The sequence below is a fragment of the Corvus cornix genome, chromosome 17 (assembly GCF_000738735.6).
Source record: "Corvus cornix cornix isolate S_Up_H32 chromosome 17, ASM73873v5, whole genome shotgun sequence".
NCBI classification, from domain to species: Eukaryota; Metazoa; Chordata; class Aves; order Passeriformes; family Corvidae; genus Corvus; species Corvus cornix.
Window position 1 is genome coordinate 10,010,611 of NC_046346.1, and position 14,051 is coordinate 10,024,661.

Below are 14,051 nucleotides of genomic sequence, written 5' to 3' on the forward strand. Positions count from 1 at the left end.
GGTGCCTTCAGCACTCAGCAAAGCTTTGGAAATCCTCCCCCAAAATCAGAATGTTGGGATTTGGCCACATTCCTATGGAAAAAATCAAAGTGCATAAAATATTAAAAATTTAATGGCAAAACCAGCTGAGTGGGCAACACTGGAATCTTGGTCCTGGGAATAAGGATTGCAAAACTTTCGTCACGAGATTGCAGCTCCCAGGGCTCATCCTGAGCTCAGAGGTGCCCACGTCGTGCCTGGTGTGCCCGCCCAGAAGAGGAGAGGAGGATCCAGCTTTCCCAATGGAATCCCCCAAGGGCCGTGTCCCTCGGCCCCACTGCCCCAGCTGTGCCCTGGGGTCACCTTTGCCAGGCGAGCCCTGGCTCTGGTTCCGGGTGGAAACCACCCCAACATGGGCAACCTTCCCCTGGACACATCCTGGGAGGAGTGGGATGGGAGGAGATGGGAACGGAGCCAAATTCCTGCTTCCCTGGTGCTTCAGGAGTCCCAGTCTGTGGGACAAACCAGGCAGGGGAAGGAATGTGGGGTTGGAACAGCCCCCACTGAAGTGCAGCTCTTCCCTCCCCTGCATGTGCTCTGTCACTCTAATGGCAGCACCGTGTAGTTTGATTTCTACTGGCTAATTGCTTCTTAACATTGTTATTCACTGAGAGTTTCTCTGCTTTGTTCTCATTTCAATGAAACCGAGACAATAAAATGTCAAGAAATACCAAAACAAAAGCAAACCTCCTGTAAATGAAGCATTTAGGTGGCATAGCTGACAGAAGAAAGATGGGGAATGTGCCATTATGGATTTAGTGTTGCTGTGAAATCACCTTCATTTCAAGTTGTAGTTTCTGTGCTGTTTTCTGTTTGTTTGATTAATATTTTACAAATTCTGACAGAAAATGCATCCTGTAAAGTACAAAAAATAACATCCCTGGTAATAAACAGCCGACTGAGGCTCCTCTTCCCTGCTTTTACTGCAACTGAATAAAACAGCATTGACTAAACATCAAGAGGGTTTGTTGTTTTTTTTTTTTTCCCCAGATAAGTTGGATTTATATATGGAAGAGAGTTATTTCTAAATAAAAATCTTTGGTTTTATTCATAAAGGCTTAGGCAGAGAATGGAAAATAGATTTGAATGATCAGATCTTTCCCCTGCCTGGCTTTGAATGGCTGGAAGCCTGGGGAAGTGTCAACGTGCTATAAACAAAACCATGCTCTGTTTCTCCTTCCTGTGCCTCATAAAACAGAAATAGGGATTGCAAACAAAGCAATCTTACAGCCAGCACAGCTCCAGGCTGCTTCTGGTGGCATCAGGGATTTGGGATTTCCTGGGTCACGGAAATTCCTGCTGCCTCCCCTCATGGGGAGTCCCAAATCAGGGGCATCCACTGGAAATGCAGCTGCAGAGAGACCCTGATGTAAATCCTCCTCTGTCCCCTGATCAGGAATCACAGTGTCTATGCCAAATAACAGCCCTAATTATAATTAGATTCAAACTGAACTCCTAAATCAGTCTGAGATTCTAGTTAACAGTAATCTACTATAATGCAATGGTTAATCATATCTAACCTTAATACCAGCCTAATCCTTCAAATTATTTCAAATTTAATTCCAGCCCAAAGGCAATTATCTCTTGAAATTTAAAATCTAAGTCCTTGAGTTTAATCATCCCCATAGATATAACCCTAAAACTTATCTAAACCTACAGACACAAAGAAAAATCTAATTGTATATTTTAACCTCCAAAGTAACCAATTTCTAATTAAAGCTCAGTCCTAAACTCATAGTTATCCTAACCAAGATTAACTCCAACTGTAATCCCTCATCCTGATCTGCAATTCTCTAAATAAAAGGAAAATAGCAAAGGAGAAATCCTTTTTTTTTTTTTCCAGCTGGATGTTGCACACAGACAAGGGCAAGATGGGGAGAGCTCCACGTTGGCTTTGAGGCCCGAAATGCTCATGCCCACCTCGTGCCAGGAAGGGGAGGTGGAGGGGGACTCTCCACAGGCTGTGGGACCCAGGCCAGGGCTGGAGCTGCAGAAATATCTTGAGCTGGCAAAAGGGATCTGCTTTTGGAGCTTTTTATAGCTCCTGCAGCTGCAGCTCTTGGAGGGCTCGTCAGCCCCAGTGATGGTTAATTAGCGGTGGGCCTTGGCCAACCTCTGCTCAGCGAGGCTGAAGCCACCAGCAGAGCCTCTGCCTGTCCCCAAGGGTCCCCTCATGTGCCTCACCCCCTCCAAGGGGGCTCCCAGTGGGATGGGAGCCCACCCCAGCAGGGAATGCATGGCCGGGGTTCCAGCCCAGGCCGGAGCTCTGGAAAGCAGAGAAATTCTGGTTTGGGTGCTGATTTTCTGTTGGTTTTGAAGGAGGTAAATTCCAGCCTGCCTGGCTCTCACTTTCCTGAACCCACAAGGTACAAATGTTGGGATCATCACCCTCAGCAGCTCATTTGGGTCGTACGTGGGGCCCTTCCAGTGCATGAATGTGCCACCTTTTGATAAAACTCCCTTTTCCCTCTCTCCTGTCTCCCCAGCACGTGGACGCTGGCAGGGAGGCCCCAGGAGCTGGGCTGGGTCAGGTGGGTCCTGCTGCTCTTCATCCCCCCTGAGCTGCTGGGGATGTGACTACAAAGAGAAAAATTGGAGCTGTCATTTGCTGGTGACCTGATTTTTTTGAGAGGGGAAAAAAAAAGATGACATTCTACAATTAGTTGAAATCCTTTTTTTAGCTGCAGGTATAATTTATTTGGCTCGCTCTCATTTCTCATAAGAAGGGAGGATATAGAAAATTCCCCCCCCCAGGCATTCTGGGGTTTTATTTAATGCAGTGATTATAAAATCATAGAGTTGCAGACTGGTTTGGGTTGGAAGGGAACTTAAAGCTCGTCCACTGCCATGGGCAAGGACACCTCCCCCTAGACCAGGCTGCTCTAAGCCCTGGCCTTGGACACTTTTGAAGATACAAAATATGAGAAAAAACTGAGCAAAAATCTGTTTGTTCCACAGGCTGAACTTGCAGATTAAAGTGTGGAGCTCCCAGGGGTGCTGCTGTGCACTGTGCCACCCATGATGTGGTTGAAACCCATGACACATTCACCCAGATCACAAATTTGGCTTTAACAGGGAAAGACCCTTCAGGGAACAGACCCTGGGGTTTTCTTTGCCTTCCCATTTCTGTGTTTTCGGGTCCTTGCTTATATTTTATTTTTCTCTGAAAGGTTCTTTCTCCATTATGACAATATTTTTATTTAGCAGAAATGAGGGGTCTTATGTAATTCTTTGACTTCTGGAGCTAAAGGTCAAACATTGCAGGAAAACATCAGCCTTGGCAGCAGCTTTTGCTTGTTGAAGCTTTCCAGCTTCCAGCATTTCAGACACTTCCGTAACAAATGAGTCTAAATAGGGAAAGCTGGTCCAAGTCCATTTGCTCTTTTTGTGCCTCTGTCCCTCCTCTGGAATTGCTCAAAGCTCTTCCTCTCCCTCACAGGTCCTGGAGTGCTGTGTCCAGCTCTGGGGTCCCCAGAACAGGAAGGACACGGAGCTGTTGGGACAAATCCAGGGGAGATCACGGACATGATCGAAGCCAAATGCAATGAATCACTGGAGAAATTCCCTCCCAGTGACATCCAGAGGGATCACACCTACCTGAGGCTTTCCAGGGAGATGGAAGCAGTGTCCCAGAGCAGCCAGGGGTGCCCAGGCACCGCTGGCACACGTGGCCCTACAAGGAAGCCTGAGCTGCCGGTGGATGGACACATGTTGTTCCATCTCCCCTGCTCCCTGGGGTTATTCCATCAGAGAGAGGCTGTTACCTGTGCTGGGATTGATGGGATCTGGAGCCCAGTGCCACAGGGAGGGGCAGGGCTGGCCCCCAGTGCAGGGAACAAAGCTGACACTGATCCTGCTTGTCACTGCTCGGGTGCTTGGGCTGTCCCCGAGCCCCGAGGTGTCCTCCCAGTGACCCGTCTGCAGCTGCTGGGTGCATTCCCTGGTGCCTGGCTGGGGATCCCTCAGGCTGTGCCCATGGGGAAGGATCTGCTGGTGGAGCTGGAGCAGGGCCCCGCTGCTGCTGTCGGTCAGAGCTGGTGAAAAGCTGCTGCACTCTGCCTCTTCCACGGCAGCTGCTCCCTCGGCTGCAGGGAGGGAGACAGGAGAAAAAACCACCAAAAAAATAGAGGTGGAGGGGACAGGAGTGGTTACAGCCAAACCCTAGGAACAGGAGCTGCTGAAGATGCTGTGGGATCCCAGGAGCGGAGCTTTGGAGTTCAGGGGAGGATGGGTGTGGAAGTGACCTGGTTCCAACATGAAAGAGAAAATGAAATGGGACGTGTGGGTGGTCTGTAGGGTGATTTAGTAACAACCCAGTGCTATTTGAACACTGAAATCCTGGAGTGAATCCACCACATGTGGACAGTGGGTCACTGTCACAGCTCTGCAAACACAGCCCTGGGCAGAGGCTCTGCTCCAGGGACTCACAGCTCCTCTGAATGACCAGCTTTGGGAAGGGCCTCTGCAGGGCTCCAGTCCAACCTCAGGAATTCCAGCACTGCAGCCTTGCACAGACCTTTCCTTGGCCAAGCCTCAAGAGCAGCCACCTCTCAGCTGACATCCGAGTCCTGCTGCTGCTGAGCTCTCTCCAGAGGTGCTGCACATTCCATGGGACCAGGCCTGGCCGCCCCTGCCCGGCTCTGGCACTTCCTTGGCCTGCAGGATACACCTGGGAAATTCTTCCCCACGCATTATTCTGCCTTTGCCACTGCCCAGCAGCCTGGAAAAGGCCTGGAAGCCTCGTGGCATTTTCTTGCTAAGGAATTCTTGGCCAGTGACATCCTCCCTCCGCTGCCCAGCACAATGTGGGGAAGGGAGGCAGGTGCTGCTTCAGCCTGAAGAGCTGAGCAACAGGAAACTCCCACGGGGCTTTCCAGGGTGCAATGCCAGGAAATGGGGCTGCCAGGCACCTGCCTCCTGCCTCCCAGCAGTGGGATCACCCAAAGCTGCCTCCCTCACTGCCCCCGAGCTCCTGCATCCCTCTCCTGGCTCCTTGAGGCCCTTTTCATTCACCTCCCACTTCCCTAACGAGGTTCCTCTGAGCTGCTCTGTGTGGCCACAAACTTCTAGGATTTCTCATTGTTTCATTCCCCTGTGCCCAGGGGAAGGGGCCAGCGATGCCCACGAATAATTGGGAAAGATATGGGGCTGCTTTTCCCTGCTCCCACTGCACCTTGCACAGCCTCGGGCAGGATCCTCACTTGGATGCCTCTCACAGCCACCTACAGATTAGGTGGATCTTTCTCTGAAGACAGCTGAGCTTTTTGGGCAGGAATTCAGGATTTCTGAAAGGCTGAATGAATAATTATTTGAATTTTGACTTCAGTGTGGTCACTTGTGCCGCACATTCTGTGTTTTGTGGCAGCTGCAGCTCCCCCACCCCTCCTGCCACACATGGGTGCTCATCACTGGCAAAGCTTTGGGTTTGTTCAGTGAAACCCTTTTGCTTTTGGTTTTCTTGCTCCACGTCCTGAGTTATGCTCAGCCCACCCTGTGTTGTGAAGCCCCTGCTCCTGCTGTGTTTGTTTTCCCCGTGTTGCTCCTCACCCCCAGCATCCCAACGCTGCCCAGGGAGCTGTGGGGAAGTGCAGGTGCACAGCCCACTCCTCCCAGCCTGGAAACCCTGGGTGTTTTTAGCTCAGCCTGAGCTGTGATCCAGGAATATGGGGCGAGAGGTGAACTGCAGGGGAGGGAATGAAATCCCAAATCCCTGAACTCCCTGTGGTCTGCAGAGGAAGGTGAGACCTTTCCAGCTGAACTGGTTCTGTGAGGACACTGCTCAGGAGCCACAGACCAAGAAAATGAAGAGGAAAAACCCTGCAGGTGCTGCAGGGCTCTTTGGCAGCAGTTTTCTTATGGAGTGCTCATAAATCTTTTCCAGTTGATGCCTGAGCTGAATCAGCCCCAAAGCTGTACTTGCTGTTTGGTGCAGATTCACCTCCAAGACCCACGCGTGCTGTGGGGGCTGAAGGACATAACCCAGAGACCCCTGCAGGATTTTACAGCCTCAGGCATTTTACAAGCCTCGGAATCAGAACCTCAATTCCTAAATGCTTCTGGGAACCCAAATCTCGGTGTTGCCTCAATTCCCCCTCAAAGCACCGCTCCCAGGGGGTCAGAGGTGTGGCCATGGTGCTCCTGGCTGGCAGTGCTCTGTCACGGCTGCTGGTGTCTGTCCTTGGTCCTCACTTGGACCATTCCCTGCCTTGCCTTCCCTGGTCCTGCCCTGGATCACTCCCTGCCTCCCCTTCCCCGAGCTCAGGGTCTTCACTGCCAAGCTGCCCATCTGGCTCTGTCCAGGTGAGAAATACCCCGTGTTCTCCTGACCTAAATCTCTGGTCCATGGGGCAGTGGTGGGTGCCAGCTGAGTGCCATTTGCCCCTCCATCACCTTGTGCACCCAAATCTGGCCCTTGCCTTTGATTTCCAGACACTTGGATGAGTATTTCTGCCTGAAGTTTCATGTAGTAAACGCTCCTGATCTTTGGGTTCGACACCAACACCTTCCCCTGTGAAATCTCAAGGAGATCCTGTTTGTACTCCAGGTGGGGAATGTGTAAAAGAGGCATTTCTAGTGTGAGTCACTACCTCAGTGTTTGATTAATTCTCTGTTTCTGAAGCCCTGATGACACTGATGGCTGGAAGCCCCAGAGGAGAGCTGTGGTACAGGAGAAAATAGAAGCTGCAGAACAGAGTGCAGCTTAAATTAGAGGGATCAGAAGGAAAGGACTAAAAGCAGGGGTTGTCCTCAGAATAGTTCAATGCTCTCTCACCTTGCAGGAAGGACATGGCCCTGTCCCAAAGGGAAAAGGCAAAAGAGAGTGTCCAGCAGGACAGGAGAAATTGTGCCTGAACCCCACCAGCAATGCTTCCATGGGAACATCTTCCCACAAGTTCAGAGGCCCAACAACACCAAACCCAACAGTGCATGGCACAGCTGGGCCTAAGGACCATGACAGTGTCCAGCAGGAAACGTGTCCCTGCAATCAGGAATGGCTCCAGTGCAGAAGAGATTCTGGACAACATCCAGGGGCTGGACAAGGTCCAGGACTGGACTCAGGGCTATAATGAGGATAAAATTCACCTTGGGGCACAGGCTGAGGATACACAATGAGTGCACTCAGCCCAGGGAAGGGGCTGCAGCCTCTCAGGCTGTGCTGGCGGGTGCCAGCTGAGCCCCTGCCCCGGGGCTGCAAAAGGGGCTGAAAGGGAGCCAAAGCTGCATTTTGGCATCTGCTGCCTGGGGCCAGGGGGCTGAATTTGCCATTAGTGTTCCATGAAATATAAAACAAGAGTCGAGGTCGTCTCTGGACTTCATTAACACTTCGAAAAGCCAAGGGGAATATCACATTTGGCTGCGGGGCCAGCACAAGTCAGCAGAGACTCTAACATTTCAGTTCCCACTCCAAAAAGCCCAACAGCTTTGTTTCAGTTCTGACTGCCCATTCCAAAATCAACGGAGACAACCAGTTACTGTGAAAAAAAGGGCATTGCCAATGAAACCAGGTGAAAAGGTTCATTCTGTTCTCTTTGGGGATATTCACCCTCTTTTGTTTATGCTCGGTCTATGAATTTCATGGCAGAAAAGGAGCTCCTTGAAACTGATCCTTTCACTTCTCAATGCCCCACATTCACATGGTGTAGGCTGAAGTTCTGCTCTCAGCCTTGGGAAGGACATGGGATGGATCCTGAGCTGATGTGGCCAGATGAGTGTTAATAACAAAATAATTCCACTGCTTTCCCCCAGCAGCTGCACAGCCACAGCCAATTGTGTCTGAACCAGGAAGTTCCTGAATGGTTCCCAGGAAAATTCCCCGTGCAAACACAACCAGACTCATGCCTAGAACGTGCTTTTCTTCCAGAGGGGATGTGCCACCCCCTGGCAGCGCTGGGAGCACTGTGATGGACACGATGGGATGTGTGGGGTCTCCTGCAGACCCCCAGGCACAGAGAGCAGCTGGTTTGTGCTCAGGGCTGGGGAAACCTTCCCTGCATACAGCTGAGCTGTGTCCTGCAAATTGGCTCCTGCTGCTCCCACTGCTGGGGAGGGGAAGGAGAGAAGCAAGGGGGAATAAAAGCAAACACACACCTTGAGCAGCTCGGCCTTCCTGAGAGAGGAAACACAAGGCTCACTTGAGAGGGGAAGCCAATTCCAGGCTCCTTAATCATCCTCTGGGTTCATTGTTCAGGCATCATACTGGTGCTGAACTGGGGAATTACAGCTGTGGGTGTGCTGGAAACCCAACTGGAGACTGGGACTCAAAATTCCCCTCCAGTCCCCACAAACTCTTGAAACGCTTTGGTTACAGCAGCTGACAAAACAAAAAACAAAACAAAACAAAACGCGCTTCCCCTCCGTCCTGTGCGGAAGCAGCAGAGTTCCCTGGCAATGGGAGATCCTTTTGTGAAACGGGCTCTGCAAGGAAGCAAACGGCCCCACTGTGAAGAGAGCTGTGGGAAGGTTTAGTTTGGACCCGTCCTCAGCCTGACTCTTGGATTCGAAGAAAAAGGATCCTCTGTAGGTTTGCTGAACTTTTTCCAGGGAGCCCGATGCATCTTTGCTGGGAGCTGCACTCTTCAGCAGCTCCAGGTGCTGCCCTCTCACGGCAACGGGAGCCCCGAGGCTGCTCCAGCGCGGGAGAGGCCGCTCCAGGCTCTCAACAACCAGCTTGGGTGCTGGTGCTGATGCTCTGCCTCTCCGGGACTCTGGATAACCTGGAAGGCTTTGCCCAGAGGGGACAAGACTCGTGGAGCTGGGCAGCGGGGTGAGGCTTTCCCACCACCTGCTGCCCTGGGAGGAGGAGTATTAGAGGACTAATAGAGGACTGATGCCTCCTGGTGGTCCCAGGCAATCCCACCCGCAGTGTGGGGATGGTCCGTGCACCTTCCACAGCCAGCAAGGGCTCCTAGTGCTGGGATGCCTGGGGAGATCCCAGTGGGAACCTGGAAGATGCATGGGCACCACCTGGGAATGCTCAGCAAGGGGGAGTCCAAGCAAAGGGGCAGGAGGCAAAAGCTGGGAAATGGGGAAAGGCAGAGGTGGTGCCCAGACAGGAACAACAGGAGTGCTGGGGGCAGCTTTGGGCACCACAGGGTAAGAACTAAAGCTGTTAGAAAGTGTTCAGAGAGGGGACACAGGGATAGGGAAGGATCTTGAGGGGAGCAGCTGAGGGCACTGGGATTGTTTAGGTGGAGGAGGCTGAGGTCAGACCTCAGCAGGGGCTGCAGCTCCTCCCGAGGTGCAGCTCGGATCTGGAGCTCCAGGGAGCGGCTGGAGCTGGGCCAGGGCAGGCCCAGGCTGAGAGCAGGGAAAGGTTCTTCCCCCAGAGGGTGCTGGGCACTGCCCAGGCTCCCCAGGGAATGGGCACGGCCCCGAGGCTGCCAGAGCTCCAGGAGCGTTTGGACAGCGCTGCCAGGGATGCCCAGGGTGGGGCTGTTGGGGGGTCTGTGCAGGGCCAGGGGTGGGACTGGAGGATCCTGGTGGGTCCCTCCCAGCGCCAGGTATTCCATGATTCTCTTGGTTAACAAAACTGGAGCCCACTGGAGAATTGCTGAAAGCTTCAGCTCTGAAAAACCTCCAGACACAGCTGGGACCAGGTGAGAAGGGAGAACCAAACCAGTGTGAACCTGACAGGGGACTAATGAAATTCCACAGCCCAGGGCTTGATAAGGGTTGGCAGAACGCAGGGGTGGGGCTGTGCCCTCAGGGCTCTGCTCTCCCCATCCTGTTTGCCCCCAGAAAGGTGTGGAGAGACTGAGAACTGGGAGCCCTGACACAGAGAGAGTCAAGACAAGGACCTGTCCCTCTGCTCTGACATCCCCCAGCAGCACTGCAGGTGGGACAGGCCACCAGCACCGTCACCTGGAGATGCATGGGGGCAAAACTGTTCTTTGGGTTAAAAATGCTGTAGGAAATGGGGGAAACCTGGAGATGGTTCTTGTGGAGTGCCAATGATGCCGTTGTGCACTGCAGTTCATGATGGTGATAGAAGTGTGGCTGTGATGGTGCAGAGATATTTCATCAGGGTAGTTGTGCCAATGCCAAAATCTTAAACAGATGGCCCCAGAAATAATGAAATTGTCATTTCTGGTGAGAGAGAGTTGTGGAATGAGCAAATCAAGCACATCCAGGGCCATCTCCAGGCTTTGCCCTTCTGCTTTTTGCCAAGTGTCACCCCCAGAGGCTCTGGGCTGAACTCCTGTGCTGGCAATGGGCAGCAGCACTGAGAGCACTGTGCTCTGTGCCCCCTCTGCTCCTACAAGGCTTGGGCTAAGCCAGGCCCATCTGACACAGGAGACTGAAAAGAATTGAAGGCAAACAAAGAGGAATTCTAAGCTTTCCTCAGAAACCTATTAAAGTCTCTGTCATTTACTCGGAACACATGAAATAGCCTTTATTACCGGCATTTTGCTGAGCACAAAAGCCACTTTCAATAACACAGGAAAGGAAAAATCATTACAAAGTTGCAAAAATCAAGGACCATCTTGCAGAATCTCTTTGTCATGAAACAAATTATGAAAGGCTATAAATAGATGACCATTATTAGAACAAGGAGCTCTCTAACTGGGCTCTCTGCACAGGGAATGAGCTGCTTCCCTCCCAGCCGGGGGCAGCTGAGGCAATCAGCAGGTACGTCACAGGCTCTCCAGGGAGCAGGAGAAAGCAGAATTAAAGTCCTTGCCTCCTGCTCCTGAAAAGGGGAGAAGCATTTGGAGAAACAAGTTACTTCAAAGGCTGTTAAAAATACACAAAATACACACAGGTACTCACCCACCACAGCACGAGGCTGAACTTAGTCAAGGTCACACCCTGGAGGTGTCCAAGGCCAGGTTGGATGGGGTTGGAGCAACCTGGGATCATGGAAGGTGTCCCTGCCCATGGCAGGGGGTGGGATGAGAAGAGTTTAAGGTCCCTTCAACCCAACCCATCCCAGGATTCTGTGATTCCCTGGTGTCACTGCTGAATAGAACACAGGACAGGAGCTCTGGGCTCGTGGAGTCTGGCTGTGCTATCCAGCTCCTCCATAACCTCTTGGTTCCCTTTCTCACCTCTCGTGGGGTTTCCTCCTCCTCGGCTGCTTGAAAAAATGATTCCTCTGATTTTTAGATTTTTTTTAAAATTCCAGCCTATCATATTCATTCCTGCTCATCATGTAATTGAGTTTAAACAGTTCTTTCTCCTGGCTGTTTACTCCTGTGGTATTTCTGTGAGTTACTCATGTCTACTTTAAGCCTTCCTGTGGGCAGACTAAACACAATAAACTCCTTCCATCCCCCCCTCTAAGGCAGACCTGCCATCCCTGTGCCATTCCTCCTGGCACATTCCTACCCTATCCTGGATCTGCCCTTCAGCTCCATTTCCATGGCAGCATGCCTGGGTGAAAGTGGGCATGGCTGGCTTTTTAAAGCTGGTTCAACTGGCAGTAATTTTTTATACTCTTTGTAGTTTGGTTAAATTTACAGTAACTACAACAATCCCACATTCTTTCCCAGGTTTCTCATGGAGTTATGCCCCACAGGAATGAGGATGTTTACTTATATTCCAACTGCCCTGAGCAGGTCAGTGGGATCTCCCTGGCTGAGTCCAGGAGAATCAGAATGCCACCATTACACCTTGAGGGCCCTGCCAAGGAAATTTTCCAAGGTATGGAAATTTCAAGGGTGAGCAGCACAGTCAGGGAGGGACTGGGACCTGCAGGATTCCCAGGACCAGGAGCTGTGCAAACCACGCTGGATGCTAAGGAAAAGCTGTCCCATTGCTCTGTGGCTTTGAGACATTTTTGCAGTGCTCTGTGACCTGTCCACGGGGTCTTTTATCCTTGCAGGAATTGCTGGTTTGGGGTTTTCCCCTCGAACAGGGCATAATCCTTTCCAAACACTCACGGAGCAATGTTTGGGATGTGGTGATAATGGAAAATCTTTCCATTCTGAGCTGCCGTGCCCAGCAGGGAGATGAGCTTTGCCGGCTGCCAGGGCTGCTGTGTTTGCAAGAGGCTCACACATTCCAAAGGAATGGGCAATCAAACAGGCCACCAAGATCCCTCCCCACCTCCCTCCCGGCCACATTTACCTGGCTTCAGGATTTGGATATAAATCACTTTGCCCTCTTTGTTCCTCTTGTCAAGCTGTGTCTTCAGAAAGCAGAGAAGGAGAGGATGGGTGATGGATACAAAGGGATTTCAGGGCCAGGTCCCCTGGTAAAACTCATCTCTGCCCCAGGCCTGTGTTCAGCAAGCAGCACCAGAGAGTTTGGGCTCTGCATTGCAGCAGGGTCACGGGGAGAGGAGCCCTGGCATTAATATCAGTACTGCAGAGATTAGGAATTCAGCAAAACACATCCTGAACATTTGTCGCCTTTGCACAGAAAGGAAAGACATTAATTTTTCAGAGGATCATTTCCATCCCCACCAGGCTCAGCTCAGCTGAACCCATGAGTCTGATTGCAGAAGTGAACATTGAACCACAAAGATCTTTTTGGGTCTTGCTCTGTGGTCTTCTCTGAAAGCCAAATGCAGAGATAAAGCTGGAATGGGGGACAGGGGGAGGCCACGTGGAGCCACAGCAGCCTGGAAATAAATTCACTTTTAGTAAAACCCATCTGTCCATTTTCCTTGGGTTACAATAACAGTAACTTGTGCTTGTTTATTAATTGCAGATTAATGGGAACCCTGCTGGCTTCTGTTTCTTTATCCTTACTGGGATATATGCAGGGGAAAACAGGGAAATTCCTGCAGGTCACTCCTCCTGTGGAGAAAACACACCAACCCTCCAAAGCTCACTTTTTTGGGACAACAGAGCTGGAAGGAACCAGCCGGAGGAGAGGCAAACAAAGCACCATGTCCCTCCTGCCACCCTGTGTCCCCCTCCACAAGACAAAAATCGTTCAGGCTTTTGAGCCGTCCTTCCCTCAGATGGAAAAGGCCCTTTTGAAATTCAGAAATGACCTTTTCCATCACTGGTTTGGCTCATTTGGACTCAATATAGGGAGTCTACTTGAAAATGAGCAGGGAAAAGAGATATGCAAAGGCAGAATAGGAAATCTCATAAATCTGGACAGCAATTAATGGAATTCAAGATGCAAAATAGGTTAATTCCTACCTATGTCCTTATTTTTAGAAATTATAACTGTCCAGCCCCCCCAGCAGGGCTCTGGACACGACGGATGCTGCTGCTCCTCCACAAACCACATTTATAATGTTTTCAGCCAGCTCTGCAATTACCGAGCTCTGGAGCTGTAATTTGATCGTCCTGCTGATGTCTGAAGAGATGAAGCAGCTCTGGCTGTAAATACCTGGCAGCCATTTCAGCTTTGTCCATCCATGACCCTCACAAAGTCTGCTGGGCCCAGAAGGCTCCAAATCCCATTATTGGGTGTTCCCCATCTCCCATTGCTGTCCATTAAAAATATCCCAAGGGTACAACTCTGACCATGGCTGGTTTCTCTGCTTCTCATTGCCTGTTATTGGTGTAGGTGCTGTGGGATGTTTGTATTCCACATAGACTGGGGTGGATGCTCCAAAAAACATCAGGAGCACTTTGGGAATAAACAGGAAGATAAAGCAGCAAGGTCTTTGCAGGAGGTGCAGACCCTCCCCAGGCTCCAGTGAGATTTGAACTCACGACCCCTGGTTTACTAGACCAGTGCTCTAACCCCTGAGCTATGGAGCCTCTGAAATTTGGGTGCTTTTCCCTCTGCAAACATTTCATATCAAAATTTTCTCTTCATTCTGGAGTGAAATGGCCCCAGCACTGCTGGAATGTGCTGCTCCAAGGACTTTTGATTCTCTTTCCAAACTGCACCAAAACCCATCAGAGTCACAAAACCACCACCACCCCAGGTGAACCCAAACCTGGAATTTACTCTCCTTCAGCTCATCCCCTGTAAGATGGACGATTCCCTTTTCCCCTGCAAAGTGGGAAGTTTACAAAGAAATGATGATGTTTGAGCTGTTGCATTAATTTACCAGAGAAGGGAATAAACAGGGACCACAAAGATGCTCCAAAAGCTGGAGC

At 51.0% G+C, this 14,051-nt stretch overlaps 1 non-coding gene across 1 annotated transcript; it reads right to left on the bottom strand.

Annotated features, from left to right (window-relative positions):
* Positions 1-13,633: 13,633 nt before the first annotated feature.
* On the bottom strand, positions 13,634-13,706 carry TRNAT-AGU. Its single transcript has one exon. It is a non-coding gene; the product is annotated as a tRNA-Thr (tRNA).
* Positions 13,707-14,051: the final 345 nt, after the last annotated feature.